A 12704-nucleotide genomic window follows, 5' to 3' on the forward strand; every position below is an offset into this window, starting at 1 on the left:
TGCTAATATGCATTGACACAGGTGTAATGGACTTGTGAATGATGACAGCCTCTCTGTCCCTGACTGCTGATTGACCAAAGAGAAGGAGCAGACCCAGCAATGCCTGCAGACAAGAAGCTATAGCTTACACCAAGAAGACTGTATGGCTCTCCTCCCAGACTCCCTGAGGTTAAATATGGTGCCTCTCTCATTAGACTAGCAGCCTTCCTAGGGCAAGAGCTGGGTTTCCCCTGTGAGACCGGGCAGGAGCCACCTCTCCTCCAGGAGCTCAAGGTCTCTCTCAGCTCAAGGTGCCACTGATTCTCCGTATGCATTTATTTTTCTTTTAGGTAAGTCCATTTCTCTATATGGGTAGAAAGAGAGGCCATGTACATAACGTACATTTTTTTAAGGCTGGTAAAAGGTCTGCTTGCTTCAAAATACTAAGACTCCTAACTCTTTAGTTAAGCATAACCAATGTTAAAAAGCAGCAAACTCCATGATTTGGGTTTAGTGCCTAAATTTCCTCTGCTGACTTGTTGCTTTCCTTTGTACCCCAGGCCCCAGTCGTAACTGAGTGATAACAGTAGTAAGAGTTTAAAATTGTGATGCTGCCGATTCTATATTTCAGCAGATAAAACTAGGCTCAGGAGGTTAAGCAACTCATCCAAGGTCATACACAACCAGTAAGTGATGGAACTGGGGTAGGAATCCCAGTTTGTTTGATAATGGAACAAACCCCAGCACCCCAGCAAATTGCCTGTTGATTGCAAGAAGTTCTTTTTTTTTTTTTTTTTTTTGAGACGGAGTCTGGCTGTCGCCCAGGCTGGAACGCAGTGGCACGATCTTGGCTCACTGCAGGCTCCGCCCCCTGGGTTCACGCCATTCTCCTGCCTCAGCCTCCCGAGTAGCTGGGATTACGGGCGCCCGCCACCTCGCCCGGCTAATTTTTTGTATTTTTAGTAGAGATGGGGTTTCACCGTGTTATCCAGGATGGTCTCGATCTCCCGACCTCGTGATCCGCCCGCCTCGGCCTCTCAAAGTGCTGGGATTACAGGCGTGAGCCACCGCACCCGGCTGCAAGAAGTTCTTACTCATGGGTATTCAGTAAGCCACCCCAAAATGCGAGGAGAGTAGATATCAGTGGACTGCATGCAACATCTGTGATTACTGATTTGCAGAAGTCCTTAAGGACAGGACAGGATGTGTCTCTGGACAAAGCTGGAAGAGCAAAGCCTGGAAATTAAATCAACACTCAACAAAACAAAAAGCGAGCCAATTGCATTAACATAAGCTGAAGGAATCATAGGTAGAGAGAAATGGTGATGCACGAGGAGCTCCAAAAAAGCGGTACCAAAGAGCAAGTCTTTGAGAGTCATTGTCTTCCACATTGTCCAGAGTAGTGGAAACTCTGAAAACCTCCTTGAGTATTACAGGCAGCTCAGAGGTCTGGCCAGAGCTTCCAGGAATACTCTCTCCCTTTTTTTTTTTTTTTTTTTTTTTTAATTTAAGACAGGATCTGGCTTTGTTTCCCAGGCTGGGGTGCAGTGGTGTGATCAGAGCTCACTGCAGCTTCAATCTCCCAGGCTCAAGCAAGCCTCCCACTCAGCCTCCCAAGTAACTGGGACTACAGGCACTCGCCCCCACATCCAGTTCATTTTTAAATTTTTTTGTAGAGATGGGGTGTCACTATATTGCCCTGGCTGATTTTGAACTCCTGGGCTCAAGCAATCCTTCTGCCTTTGTCTCCCAAAGTGCTGGGATTACAGGCATGAGCCACCGTGCAGGTCCAGAATATTCTCTTGCTAAGAATCTTAGGGCTGGTCCAGGGAGCAGTAGGAAGGAAAAGATGCAGTGATCGATCAGACATTTCTACCACAAGCACGGGAAGGGGGAATTATACTAGCAGTGCTGCCACTCTAGACTCTTGTATCCCTCAGAGGGTACAAATATCTTAGGCTCTCCTGGAGATTAAAATCATTCATTTTGCTCACCTTGCTTTGATTCCACGAAAACCAATCTTCTAACTAGATTCTGACTTTCCCACAAGAGAAAGAGTGTGCTGTCAAGTCGGCATGGAAGTTTCAGACTGCTTTGCAGTTGCTTCTCCCCTTGTGATTTCTTTTTCCCTCCCCCCTCTCTCTTTTTCTTTCTCTCTCTCTTTCTTTCTTTCTTGATAGAGTCTTGCTCTGTTGCCCAGGCTGGAGTGCAATGGTGCGATCTCAGCTCACTGCAACCTCCGACTCCTATGTTCAACTGATTCTCCTGCCACAGCCTCCCAAGTAGCTGTGATTACAGGCATGTGCCAGCTGGCTAATTTTTCTATTTTTAGTAGAGACGGGGTTTCACCATGTTGGCCAGGCTGGTCTCGAACTCCTGACCTCAGGTGATCCACCCACCTTGGCCTCTCAAAGTGCTGGGATTACAGGCATCAGCCACTGTGCCCAGCCTCCCTTGTGATTTAATACATTTGCAGCCTGGCTTCCTCACCAGGCTCTGGTGAATTTGGTTAGTCCGCCCCTTTCAGCCTGGTTAGCTCCAAGTGCACTGAAGAACCTTCATCTCTGGCCTGCAGAGAACCAGGTTCACCAGCCTCCAGCCCACTGTACTGCTGGCCCTAGGGGGATTTTTCCCTGATTGACAGCTGGCCCCACTTTTTGATGTCACTCTCAAGCTGCCCTTTGCCACGTCAGTCACCCCAATCACACCCTCTCTACCCTGAGCCCCTGGAATGAGCCATGGGAAACCTGCAAAAAAAAGTGCTATGACAACAAAATAATTTTATAGGTTCTGTTGAAGAAATAAGAATACAGAAGAGGCCCTGTGCTGGGGGGGAAGATGCCAAGAACATGCAACAGAAACGAGTAGAAGGAACTGGCAATGTTTAATCTAGAGCACAGAAGATCTGGGAAGGCCAACCAGTTCTCTATCATCAAATATCTGAAGAACTGTGGTGATGAAAAGGGAATAGATTGATCTTCTGAGGCTCTAAAGAAAATATGCCAACCAGGCCACACATGGTGGCTCATGCCTGTAATTCCAGAACTTTGGGAGGCTGACGCAGGAGGATCATTTGAGGCCAGGAGTTTGAGACCAGCCTGGGCAACACAGCCAGACCTGTCTCTACCAAAAGAAACATAGCTGGGCATGGTGGCTCATGTCTGTACCCCCAGCTACTCTGGAGGCTGAGGTGGGAGGATGGCCAGAGCCTAGGAGTTTAAGCTGCAGTGAGCTATGATCACAGCACTGGACTCCAGCCTGGGCAACAGAGTGAGACCCTGTCTTTCTTAGAAAAAAAAAAAAAAAAAAAAAAGGGCCAGGCGTGGTGGCTCATGCCTGTAATCCCAGCATTTTGGGAGGCCGAGGTGGGCGGGTCACAAGGTCAGGAGATCGAGACCAGCCTGGCTAACATGGTGAAACCCCGTCTCTACTAAAAATACAAAAAATTAGCCGGGTGTGGTGGCAGGTGCCTGTAGTCCCAGCTACTGAGGAGGCTGAGGCAGGAGAATGGCGTGAACCTGGGAGGCGGAGTTTGCAGTGAGCCAAGATCGTGCCACTGCACTCCAGCCTAGGAGATAGAGCGAGACTTTGTCTCAAAAAAATAAAAATAAAAATAAAAAAATAAAGAAAAGGAAAAAGAAAAAGAAAAAGTATGGCAACCAAAGGGCAGTAGATACAGGAAGACAGATAAAAAAGGGGAACCTTTTAGGGCAGTTTTCCCCTAACTTCAGTTATTCAAATATCACCTTCACATTTTGTGTGTGTGTGTGTCAAATTCATAAGAAGCAGCATAATTCTGCAATTTAGAGCACAAATCTGGAGCAGGACCACCTGGGTTTATTTTCCAGCTCATCACTTCCTAGCTATATAACTTTGGGCAAGTTATTTAACTTCCCTATGCCTGTTTGCTCAGTAGTAAAATGGGGCAAAGATTCCCTACCTCAAATAGTACTTAACCCATATTGGTGAGGATTAATTGAATGATTTGAATGACGCATGGAAAGTGCTTAGAAGTGCATCCAGAACTTAGTAAGTACTCAATAAGTGGTGGGTATTTTATATATATATATATATTTTAATAAAATTCTTTTATTTTTTATTTTATTTTTTTGAGACGGAGTTTAACTCTTGTTGCCCAGGCTAGAGTGCAATGGCGCGATCTTGGCTCACCACAACCTCTGCCTCCCGGGTCCAAGCGTTTCTCCCCTTAGCCTCCTGAGTATCTGGGATTCCAGGCATGTGCCTGGCTAATTTTGTATTTTTAGTAGAGATGGGGTTTCTCCATGTTGGTCAGGCTGGTTTCGATCTCCCAACCTCAGGTGATCCACCCTCCTCGGCCTCCCAAAGTGCTGGGATTACAGGTATGAGCCATCGCGCCCGGCCCTACAAATGTTTTTTTAAAATAATTGGGGTCTTGCTTTGTTTCCCAGGCTGGAGTGCAGTGGCACGATCATAGCTCACTGTAACCTCGAACTCCTGGGCTTAAACCATCCTCCCAACTCAGCCTCCTGAGTAGCTGGATTACAGGCACGCATCACTACACCCAGGTAATTTTTAAATGTTTTGTAGAGATGGGGGTCTCATTATGTTGCCCAGGCTGGTGTCCAACTCCTGGCTTCAAGTGATCTCCCTGCCTCTACTTGCCAAAGTATTAGGATTACAGGCGTGAGCCACTGCACCTGGCCTATTATATTTTATTCTATCTTCATACCTTTGATACTCTTATTTAATATTTTTCTTTAAATGGACACACGATTTATATACATTTATTTTAAGGGAAATGTTATATTACTACCATACATGAAAAGCCATGTACAGGTGGAAACTGTAAAGACAAACATAACAGCAAACAATGTTATTAGATTGTTATAGTTTTAACAATGTTATTAAATGGTCACACTTACTGTTGCCTCTTAAATGCCCTGAACTGGAGGACTGCTGTCTTTCCAGTGAAAGGGGAGACAATCAAGTGTTACAGTAGCATTCTAGTACTTTGCCCAGACTTCTGTTGACTATAGTCAGAAGCAAGAGTCCCAGTCCCACAAGTTGGAGGAAGTGAAAGGCCAGCGTGGGTGGAGCACCTGCTCTGGGGAGAGAGGGCAGCCCCAGGGGTGAGAGGCAGGCAGAGCAGGATCAAAGAGACAGCTCAAAAAGGAAAAATCCCTTTCCTTTTCTGAGACTTTGCGCTCTTGGGTACCATGTCTCTCTCTGTGCCACACCAAAGTCATCTCACAAGACCCCTTGTGGTATGAGTTGCACATCTTAGAAAGCAAAGTCAGAAACACTTTGTTGGAGACACTATGGGTGCTCCACCCATACTCCTCAGCTCACCCGAGGTTACCTGCAGACATTTCCAGATGCCCTGGGCTACCTCTCACTTCTGCTTTAAGTTATTTTCTGGCCGCAGGGTGTGCACAGCAGACAGCGAGACAACCCTCAATAATGAGGGATGGGAGTCGAGGATATACCCCAGTCTCCCAGCCTTTTCGTGGGACACTTCTGAAATATTTTCTATAGTCTCGCTAAGGGTCCCTGAGGGATGGAGACCCAATTGCCCAGTGGTAACTCACTCATCAACACCTTTTTTATTGGCTTTTCTCCCTTTCTCGGTTAATTTCACTCTCACTGGGCTTCATGGGATCATTTCCCAAATACATTTCTGGCACCTGAATCCTTTTCTCATGATCTTCTTTGGGGGAAACTACAACTATGACACAGCTTTAAACTTCTGTCAGTGGAATGAGTTGCCCAGTGAGATGTGAAGTTCCATCTTACTGAGGACTCAAGAAATGGCTGAGAATGTTCAATGGAGATTCACAGGTCAGGTAAGGACTCAAATTAGATGAACACTTAGTATTCTTTTGTGTGTCTGTCTTTTTTGTTTGTTTGTTTGTTTCAAAGAGACAGCATCTTGGCCAGGCGCGGTGGCTCATGCCTGTAATCCTAGCACTTTGGGAGGCCGAGGCAGGCGAATCACCTGAGGTCAGGAGTTCAAGACCAGCCTGGCCAACACGGCGAAACCCCGTCTCCACTAAATATACAAAAATTAGCCAGGCATGACAGTGGGCACCTATAATCCCAGCTACTTGGGAAGCTGAGGCAGGAGAATCGCTTGAACCCGGGGGGCGGAGGTTGCAGTGAGCTGAGATCATGCCATTTCACTTCAGCCTGGGCAAAAGAGCGAAACTCTCAAAAAAAAAAAAAAAAAGAGAGAGACAGCATCTTGCCCTGTCACCTAGGCTGGAGTGCGGTGGTGCAATCATGGCTCACTATAGTCTCAAATGCCTGGTCTGAAGTGATCCTCCCCTGTCAGCCTCCCCAGTAGCTGGGACTGCAGGTGCATGCCACCATGCCCAGCTAATTTTTGTCTGTTTTCTGAGACAGGGTCCCCCTCAGTTGCCCAGGGTGGAGCGCAGTGGCATGATCATGGCTTATTGCAACCTCAAACTCCTCAGCTCAATTGATTCTCTTACCTCAGCCTCCTGAGTAGCTGGGACTACAGGTGCACCACCACACCTGGCTAATTTTTCATTTTTTTGTAGATATGGGGTCTTGCTATGTTGCCCAGGCTGGTCTGGAACTTCTAGACTCAAGTAATCCTCCCACCTCAGCCTCCCAAAGTTCTAGAATTACAGGTGTGAGCCACCAATCCAGGCCCCAGCTAATTTTTAAAATTTAAAAAATAGAAATGAGGTCTCACTATGTTGCCCAGCCTGGCCTTGAACTCCTGGCCTCAAGCAATCCTCCTGCCTCAGCTTCACAAAGTGCTGGGACTATAGGCATGAGCCACTGCACCCAACCTACCTAGTATCCTTCTGATCCTCAGGTCTCATTATTCTGGATCAGGAGTCAGCAAACTACAGCCCACAGGCCACATCCAGCCTACTGTCTGTTTTTGTATAGCCTGTGAGCTAAGAATGGTTTTTACATTATTTATTTATTGTTTGTTTGTTTGTAGAGATGGGGGTCTTGCTATGTTGCCTGGGCTGGTCTTGAACGCCTGGCCCCAAGCAATCCTCCCTCCTTGGTCTTCCAAAGTCCTGGGATCACAGATATAAGCCACCATGCCTGGCCAGCTTTTACATTTTTAAATGGTTGAAAAAGATGTTTAAAGAATAATATTTTGTGACACAGACAAATTATGTGAAATTCAAAACTTCAGTGTCCATAAAGCTTTATTGGAACCCAGATATACTCATTTGTTTACATACCATCTACGGCTGCTTTTACTCTACAGCGGCAGTTTCTCATCAACATTACAAGAAACGTTACGAGACGTTACTTGAGGACTTACTGTACGTCATTTCGCTTAAAGTTGCAGTTTCTAAGAACCTATTGAGGACATTAAGTGAGAACTTACTGCAGTTGCAACTGAAACCCTATGGTCCATAAAGCTCAAAATATTTACTCTCTGGACCTTTACAGAAAAAGTTTGCTGATGCCTGTTCAAGGTCATTATCCAGCAGAGACAAGAGGCAGATTGAGGCCTGGCTGCCCCACGAGTGGGGAGGCCGATGCCCAGACCTAGTATCTGGGGGCAGTTTGAATCAGAACCTCACATTTCCTTTTGCCACGTCTTTATGACCATGGTCATTACTCCCACCCTCTGCAAGTACCTAAGACTCATTCACAGAGGCATTCATGTCTTTATACCAGTAATATTTTTTGATTAAATTTTTTTCCATTTTGCTTATTGTTAAAGATAGAGGTGGGGGTCTCACTGTGATGCCCAGGCTGGTCTTGAACTCTTGGCCTCAAGCATTCCTCCCACTTCTGCTTCCCAAAGTGCTGGGATTACAGGCATATGCCACTGTACCCAGCCACCAGGAATATTTTTCTTTTTTTAAAGGACATGAGAAATTTTCTTCTCCACACCCTGCCACTATCCCACGTGGTTTCATCCATGCTTGATCACTTTCACCACCACTTAGTTACTGATTTCTCCCCAGAACAAACCAAACCTCCAGCCCACGTCCTGAGATTTCTGATCAATACCCAAATGTTGGCCAGGTAAGGTAGATCATGCTTGTAATCCCAGTGCTTTGAGAGGCCAAGGCAGGAGAAACACTTGAGTCTAGGAGTTGGAGACCAGCCTAGGCAACACAGCAAGACCCTACTTAAAAAATTAGCTGGGCATGATGGTGTGCACCTGTAGTCCCAGCTACTTGGCTGGGTGGGAGGATCCCTTGAGCTCAGGAGGTTGAGGCTGCAGTAGCTATGATCATACCATTGCAGAAGGCATGGGTGACAGAGCAAGACCCTGTGTCTTAAAAACAACAACAAAAGAAACCAAAACCAACAAAACAAAACAAAACAAAAAACCCAAATGTCTGGTCAACATTAGATTAAGTTGGGGGGTGAGGGGTGTTACTGCTTACCAGCAGTGCAACTTTGGGCAAGTCATTTAACAGCATGGAACGTCAATTTCATCATCTCTCAAAGGCGGAAATGATCCTGTCCGACCTGCCAGGATTACCGTGCTAATCGGATGAAATGAGAGCTGCCCACAAGACACCATGCCGCCTGGCTCCAGCCTCCCTCCCTTTGACAACCACACTCCCTGCCCACTGGCTCTCCTCGAGTCCCCTGGCCTTGCCAAGCTCTTGGCTATATCTGTACATGATGACCTTTCTGCCAGAAACATCTTTTCCTCACCCCACCTTCTGCCAGCAGATCAATGCATAACCTTTGTTTATGTGTGTTTCTGTTTAAAGACACCTTATAGGCCAGGCGCTGTGGCTCGAGCCTGTAATCCTAGCACTTTGGAGGCCAAAGTGGGTGATCACCTGAGGTCAGGAGTTTGAGACCAGCCTGGCCAACATGGTGAAACCCCATCTCTACTAAAAATGCAAAAATTAGCTGGGTGTGGTGGCATGTGCCTGTAGTACCAGCTACATGGGAGGCTGAGGCAGGAGAATCGTTTGAACTCCGGAGGTAGAGACTGCAGTGAGCTGAAATCCTGCCACTGCACTCCAGCCTGGGAGACAGAGTGAGACTCTGTCTCAAAAAAAAAACGAAAACAAAAACAAAAGATACCTTATTTGATATATATTTTTGATATATATACATATTATTCATTAACATTGAACTCAGCCAACTGCACTGTAACTCATGCCTGAACGAAGCTTACCTAACAGACATGCTTTCTCTGTAAGGCAGATCGCAGCCTTCTCATGCTTAGGAACACTAGATAGGACGTCAACAGTACACTTGGGGCCATTTCAAACAGCGACATCACAAATAAAAACGCACAAACATGCAAAAAATGTGGCACTAAATACACCACAAAAGGAACACTTGTTTATAGCACAAGAGCTGAAACCAGAAAGCAGCGTGTCCTCCTGTTTGCCCTTGGCTGGAAATGTGCACGTTGGGTGACTCAACTTTTTCACTATTCTACGTGCATCCATATATGACTGTGAAAGTGTCATGGATATTGATTCGGAAGTTACACAAACATTTTTTTTCTTTTTTCTTTTTCTTTTTTTTTTTTTTTTGAGATGGAGTTTCGCTCTTGTTGCCCAGGCTGGAGGACAATGGCATGATCTTGGCTCACTGCAACTTCCACTTCCCAGGTTCAAGCAATTCTCCTGCCTCAGCCTCCCAAGCAGCTGGGATTACGGGCTCCCACCACCATGCCCAGCTAATTTTTTGTATTTTTAGTAGAGACAGGGTTTTGCCATGTTGGCCAGGCTGGTCTCGAACTCCTGACCTCAGGTATCCACCCACGTTGGCCTCCCAAAGTGCTGGGATTACAGGCATGAGCCACTGCACCTGGCCTTTTTTCTCTCTCTTTTTTTTTTTTTTTTTAAATGAGCCAAGGTCTCGCTATGCTGTCCAGGCTGGTCTCAAACTCCTAAATTCAAACCCCTAAGCTCAAACCTCAGTCTCCCAAAGTGCTGGGATTACAGGTATGAGCCACCACACCCAGCCACAAACACATTTTTTAAAAAATTCTTTAATTATATAATTTTTAAAATAAAGAGATGGGGTCTTACTGTGTTACCCAGGCTGATCTGGAACTCCTAGCCTCAAGTAATCTTTCTGCCTCAGCTTCCCAAAGTACTGGGATTATATGCATGAGCCACCATGCCTGGCCACAAACAAATTTTTTTTTTTTTTTTTTTTTTTTTTTTTGAGACGGAGTCTCACTCTGTCGCCCAGGCTGGAGTGCAGTGGTGTGATCTCGGCTCACTGCAAGCTCCGCCTCCTGGGTTCACGCCATTCTCCTGCCTCAGCCTCTCCGAGTAGCTGGGACTACAGGCGCCCGCCACCACGCCCGGCTAATTTTTTTTTGTATTTTTAGTAGAGACAGGGTTTCACCGTGGTCTCGATCTCCTGACCTTATGATCCGCCCGCCTCGGCCTCCCAAAGTGCTGGGATTACAAGCGTGAGCCACCACGCCCGGCCGAACAAATTTTTTAAAAAAATTATTCAATGTATATAATTTTTAAGCAAACAGGGCCTTGCTCTGTTGCCCAGGCTGATCTGAAACTCCTAGCCTCAAGCAATCCTCCTGCCTCAGCCTCTCAAAGTGCTGGGATTACAGGGAAGAATTTGCAAATTCGGAACTTGTGAATAATGAGAATCTACTGTACTTTCTTCCCGTTTCTCTCATTCGGGGCTGGCTGAACTCTGTCTTACTCACATTTTATCTCTAGCATCTGGAAAACTGCCTGGCCCACAGTAGGCTCTCAATAATAAATGTATTTCGAATGAGCGAATGAGTCAATTCAGTGGAAGTGCTCAGCTCACAGCAGTGATAGCTAGTGTTTGTGAAGACATACCACGCGCCTGCCCCATGCACGCTATCCTGGTCAACAAGGGAAACAGCAGAGTATTGTTCTTTTGCACCTGAGCTCAAGAGCAGACTGCCTGGGTTCAAATATGGGACATGCTTCTTATTAATTAATTATATAACTTCGAGCAAGATCATTGGCCTCTCTGAGCCTAAGTTTCCTTGGCTATCAAATGCAGTATTCATAGTACTACCTTGGAAGTTATGGTCAGGAGTCTAACTTGGCCCTGCACAGAAAGCCTCTAGCACAGGGTGAACTCTCAGTAAACAGTAGCTTTTATTGTGAATAATTCCTATGGCAACCCTATTTTCACATCCATTTTGCAGATACAAAAACTGAAGCTGAGGATGGTTCAGTGAGTTTCCAAGGTCACAAAGGAAGGGCTGCCTATGGGGATTCTATGCCCATGCTAGTAACACTGCTGTTATATAAACATAAGGGGTCGGCGGAGGGGCGCAGTGGCTCATGCCTGTAATCCCAGCACTTTGGGAGGCCGAGGCTGGAGAATGGCTTGAGCCTAGGAGTTTGAGACCATCCTGGGGAATATAGTGAGGCCCCATCTCTATAAAACAAACAAACAAACATAAGGGCTCATTTTTACTAGTTGTAAAAGGGCCCTTGCTCGTTATAAGGCCTCTCACTGCCTGATCAGCTAGGTTTGCCAAAATGAGGAAGACAGCTCCAGCCAGTCTCCTGATCTTCTCTGGGATCAGGGTGGGGAGGAACCCCCATCCTACCCGTAAACCTCTAAGAGTCTTCTCTCACATTCCACACTGGCGTCTTTCTGTTCCTTGCCCACTTTCGAGTTCAACCCTTTCAGAACCAGCCCTACTGTGGGGGGTGGGGGATGGTTAGTTTGTTATCTTGGGTTTGACAGTACAAAGGCAGAGGCATTTCCTGCTTAAAAGGCACATGAGAAAGGAGGAGGAGGGAGAACTAGAGGAAAAGGAGGAGGAGGGAATCATCAGCATTCTGGGTTAGAACAAACAAATGTCCTCCGTTTTTCTCCAACTCCTTAGATCAAGGGTCCTCAAATTTGGCTGCCAGCTGGAATCTCTTGCAAACATTTTAATACTCAGATGTCCAGTCCCCCACCCAGACCAATCACATCTGAGTCTCTGGGGGGGTGGAACTAGGGCATCGGTATTTTTTTAATGCTCCCCAAGCAACGCCAACGTGCAGACAAGTTTAAGAAGTGGTGCCCTGGACCTTATCAGCACTCGGCTGCCACCCTGGAGTGGCTCTGGGCGACAGTGGCTGCTTTCCGCTTCGAGGACGCGCGGCTTGGGGATTCGGGCATGCTATGGGAGGCGAGGGCTGGGGAGGATGCGAGCGTGCCAGCGACCTGGTGCTCTGCCTTGCTCTAGGCCCAGCTCCGAGACTGCGGGTCTCTGGGTCCCCCCCCCACCCCAGCTACAACACGTGCTGCCGCCCCGACTCCTCCGGTTATCTCTGCAGACCGCAAGCGGTGCCCAGCGGCCGCCCCGCTGTCCACCCCAACCTCAGAGGCTCCAGGGAGACGCCCGAGGCTCAGGAATCCTACCTTGGCTGCCGGCGCTGCCCTCCAGTCCCCGGAATCCTGGGACTCAGGTTCGAGCTGTCGCTGTCGCTGTCGCTGAGCCTGTGAAGCGCCCACTAGAGCGCAGGCGCCACCTAGTGGGCGCGGGGCGGCTGCGCAGGGACGGCGCTGGCAGGCGGGAGCGCAGTCCAGGGCGGAAATGCAGCCAGGGCTTCCCACGTGGGCGGTTTTCCAACGCGCCGCCAGCTCTGTGGCCAGATCCGGCCTGGGGCGGGACCACCTTCACCCGCTGCAGGGCACTGGGATCTGAACTTGGTGAACTTTCTCTTGGGGCACGGAGAGACGGCCAGGCCCTGGCTCTCGGCCTGGTATCCATCCTTCGGTTTTCCGGGCTGAGCTCAGGGATC

General features: G+C 47.6%; 1 protein-coding gene across 2 annotated transcripts in view; it reads right to left on the reverse strand.

Annotated features, from left to right (window-relative positions):
• CHD9 (chromodomain helicase DNA binding protein 9) overlaps nucleotides 1–12408 on the reverse strand; it is a 277990-nt gene extending 265582 nt beyond the window's left edge. The window contains exon 1 of one of the 2 annotated variants that reach the window (XM_030797128.1): nucleotides 12322–12408. The gene's annotated coding sequence lies outside the window, so the exon portion shown is untranslated. The remainder of the gene's footprint in view (nucleotides 1–12321) is intronic. The other variant, XM_030797071.1, reaches the window with a different exon arrangement.
• Between the last annotated feature and the right edge of the window lie 296 nt (nucleotides 12409–12704).

This window comes from Nomascus leucogenys, chromosome 2 (genome assembly GCF_006542625.1).
Source record: "Nomascus leucogenys isolate Asia chromosome 2, Asia_NLE_v1, whole genome shotgun sequence".
Classification (NCBI taxonomy): Eukaryota; Metazoa; Chordata; class Mammalia; order Primates; family Hylobatidae; genus Nomascus; species Nomascus leucogenys.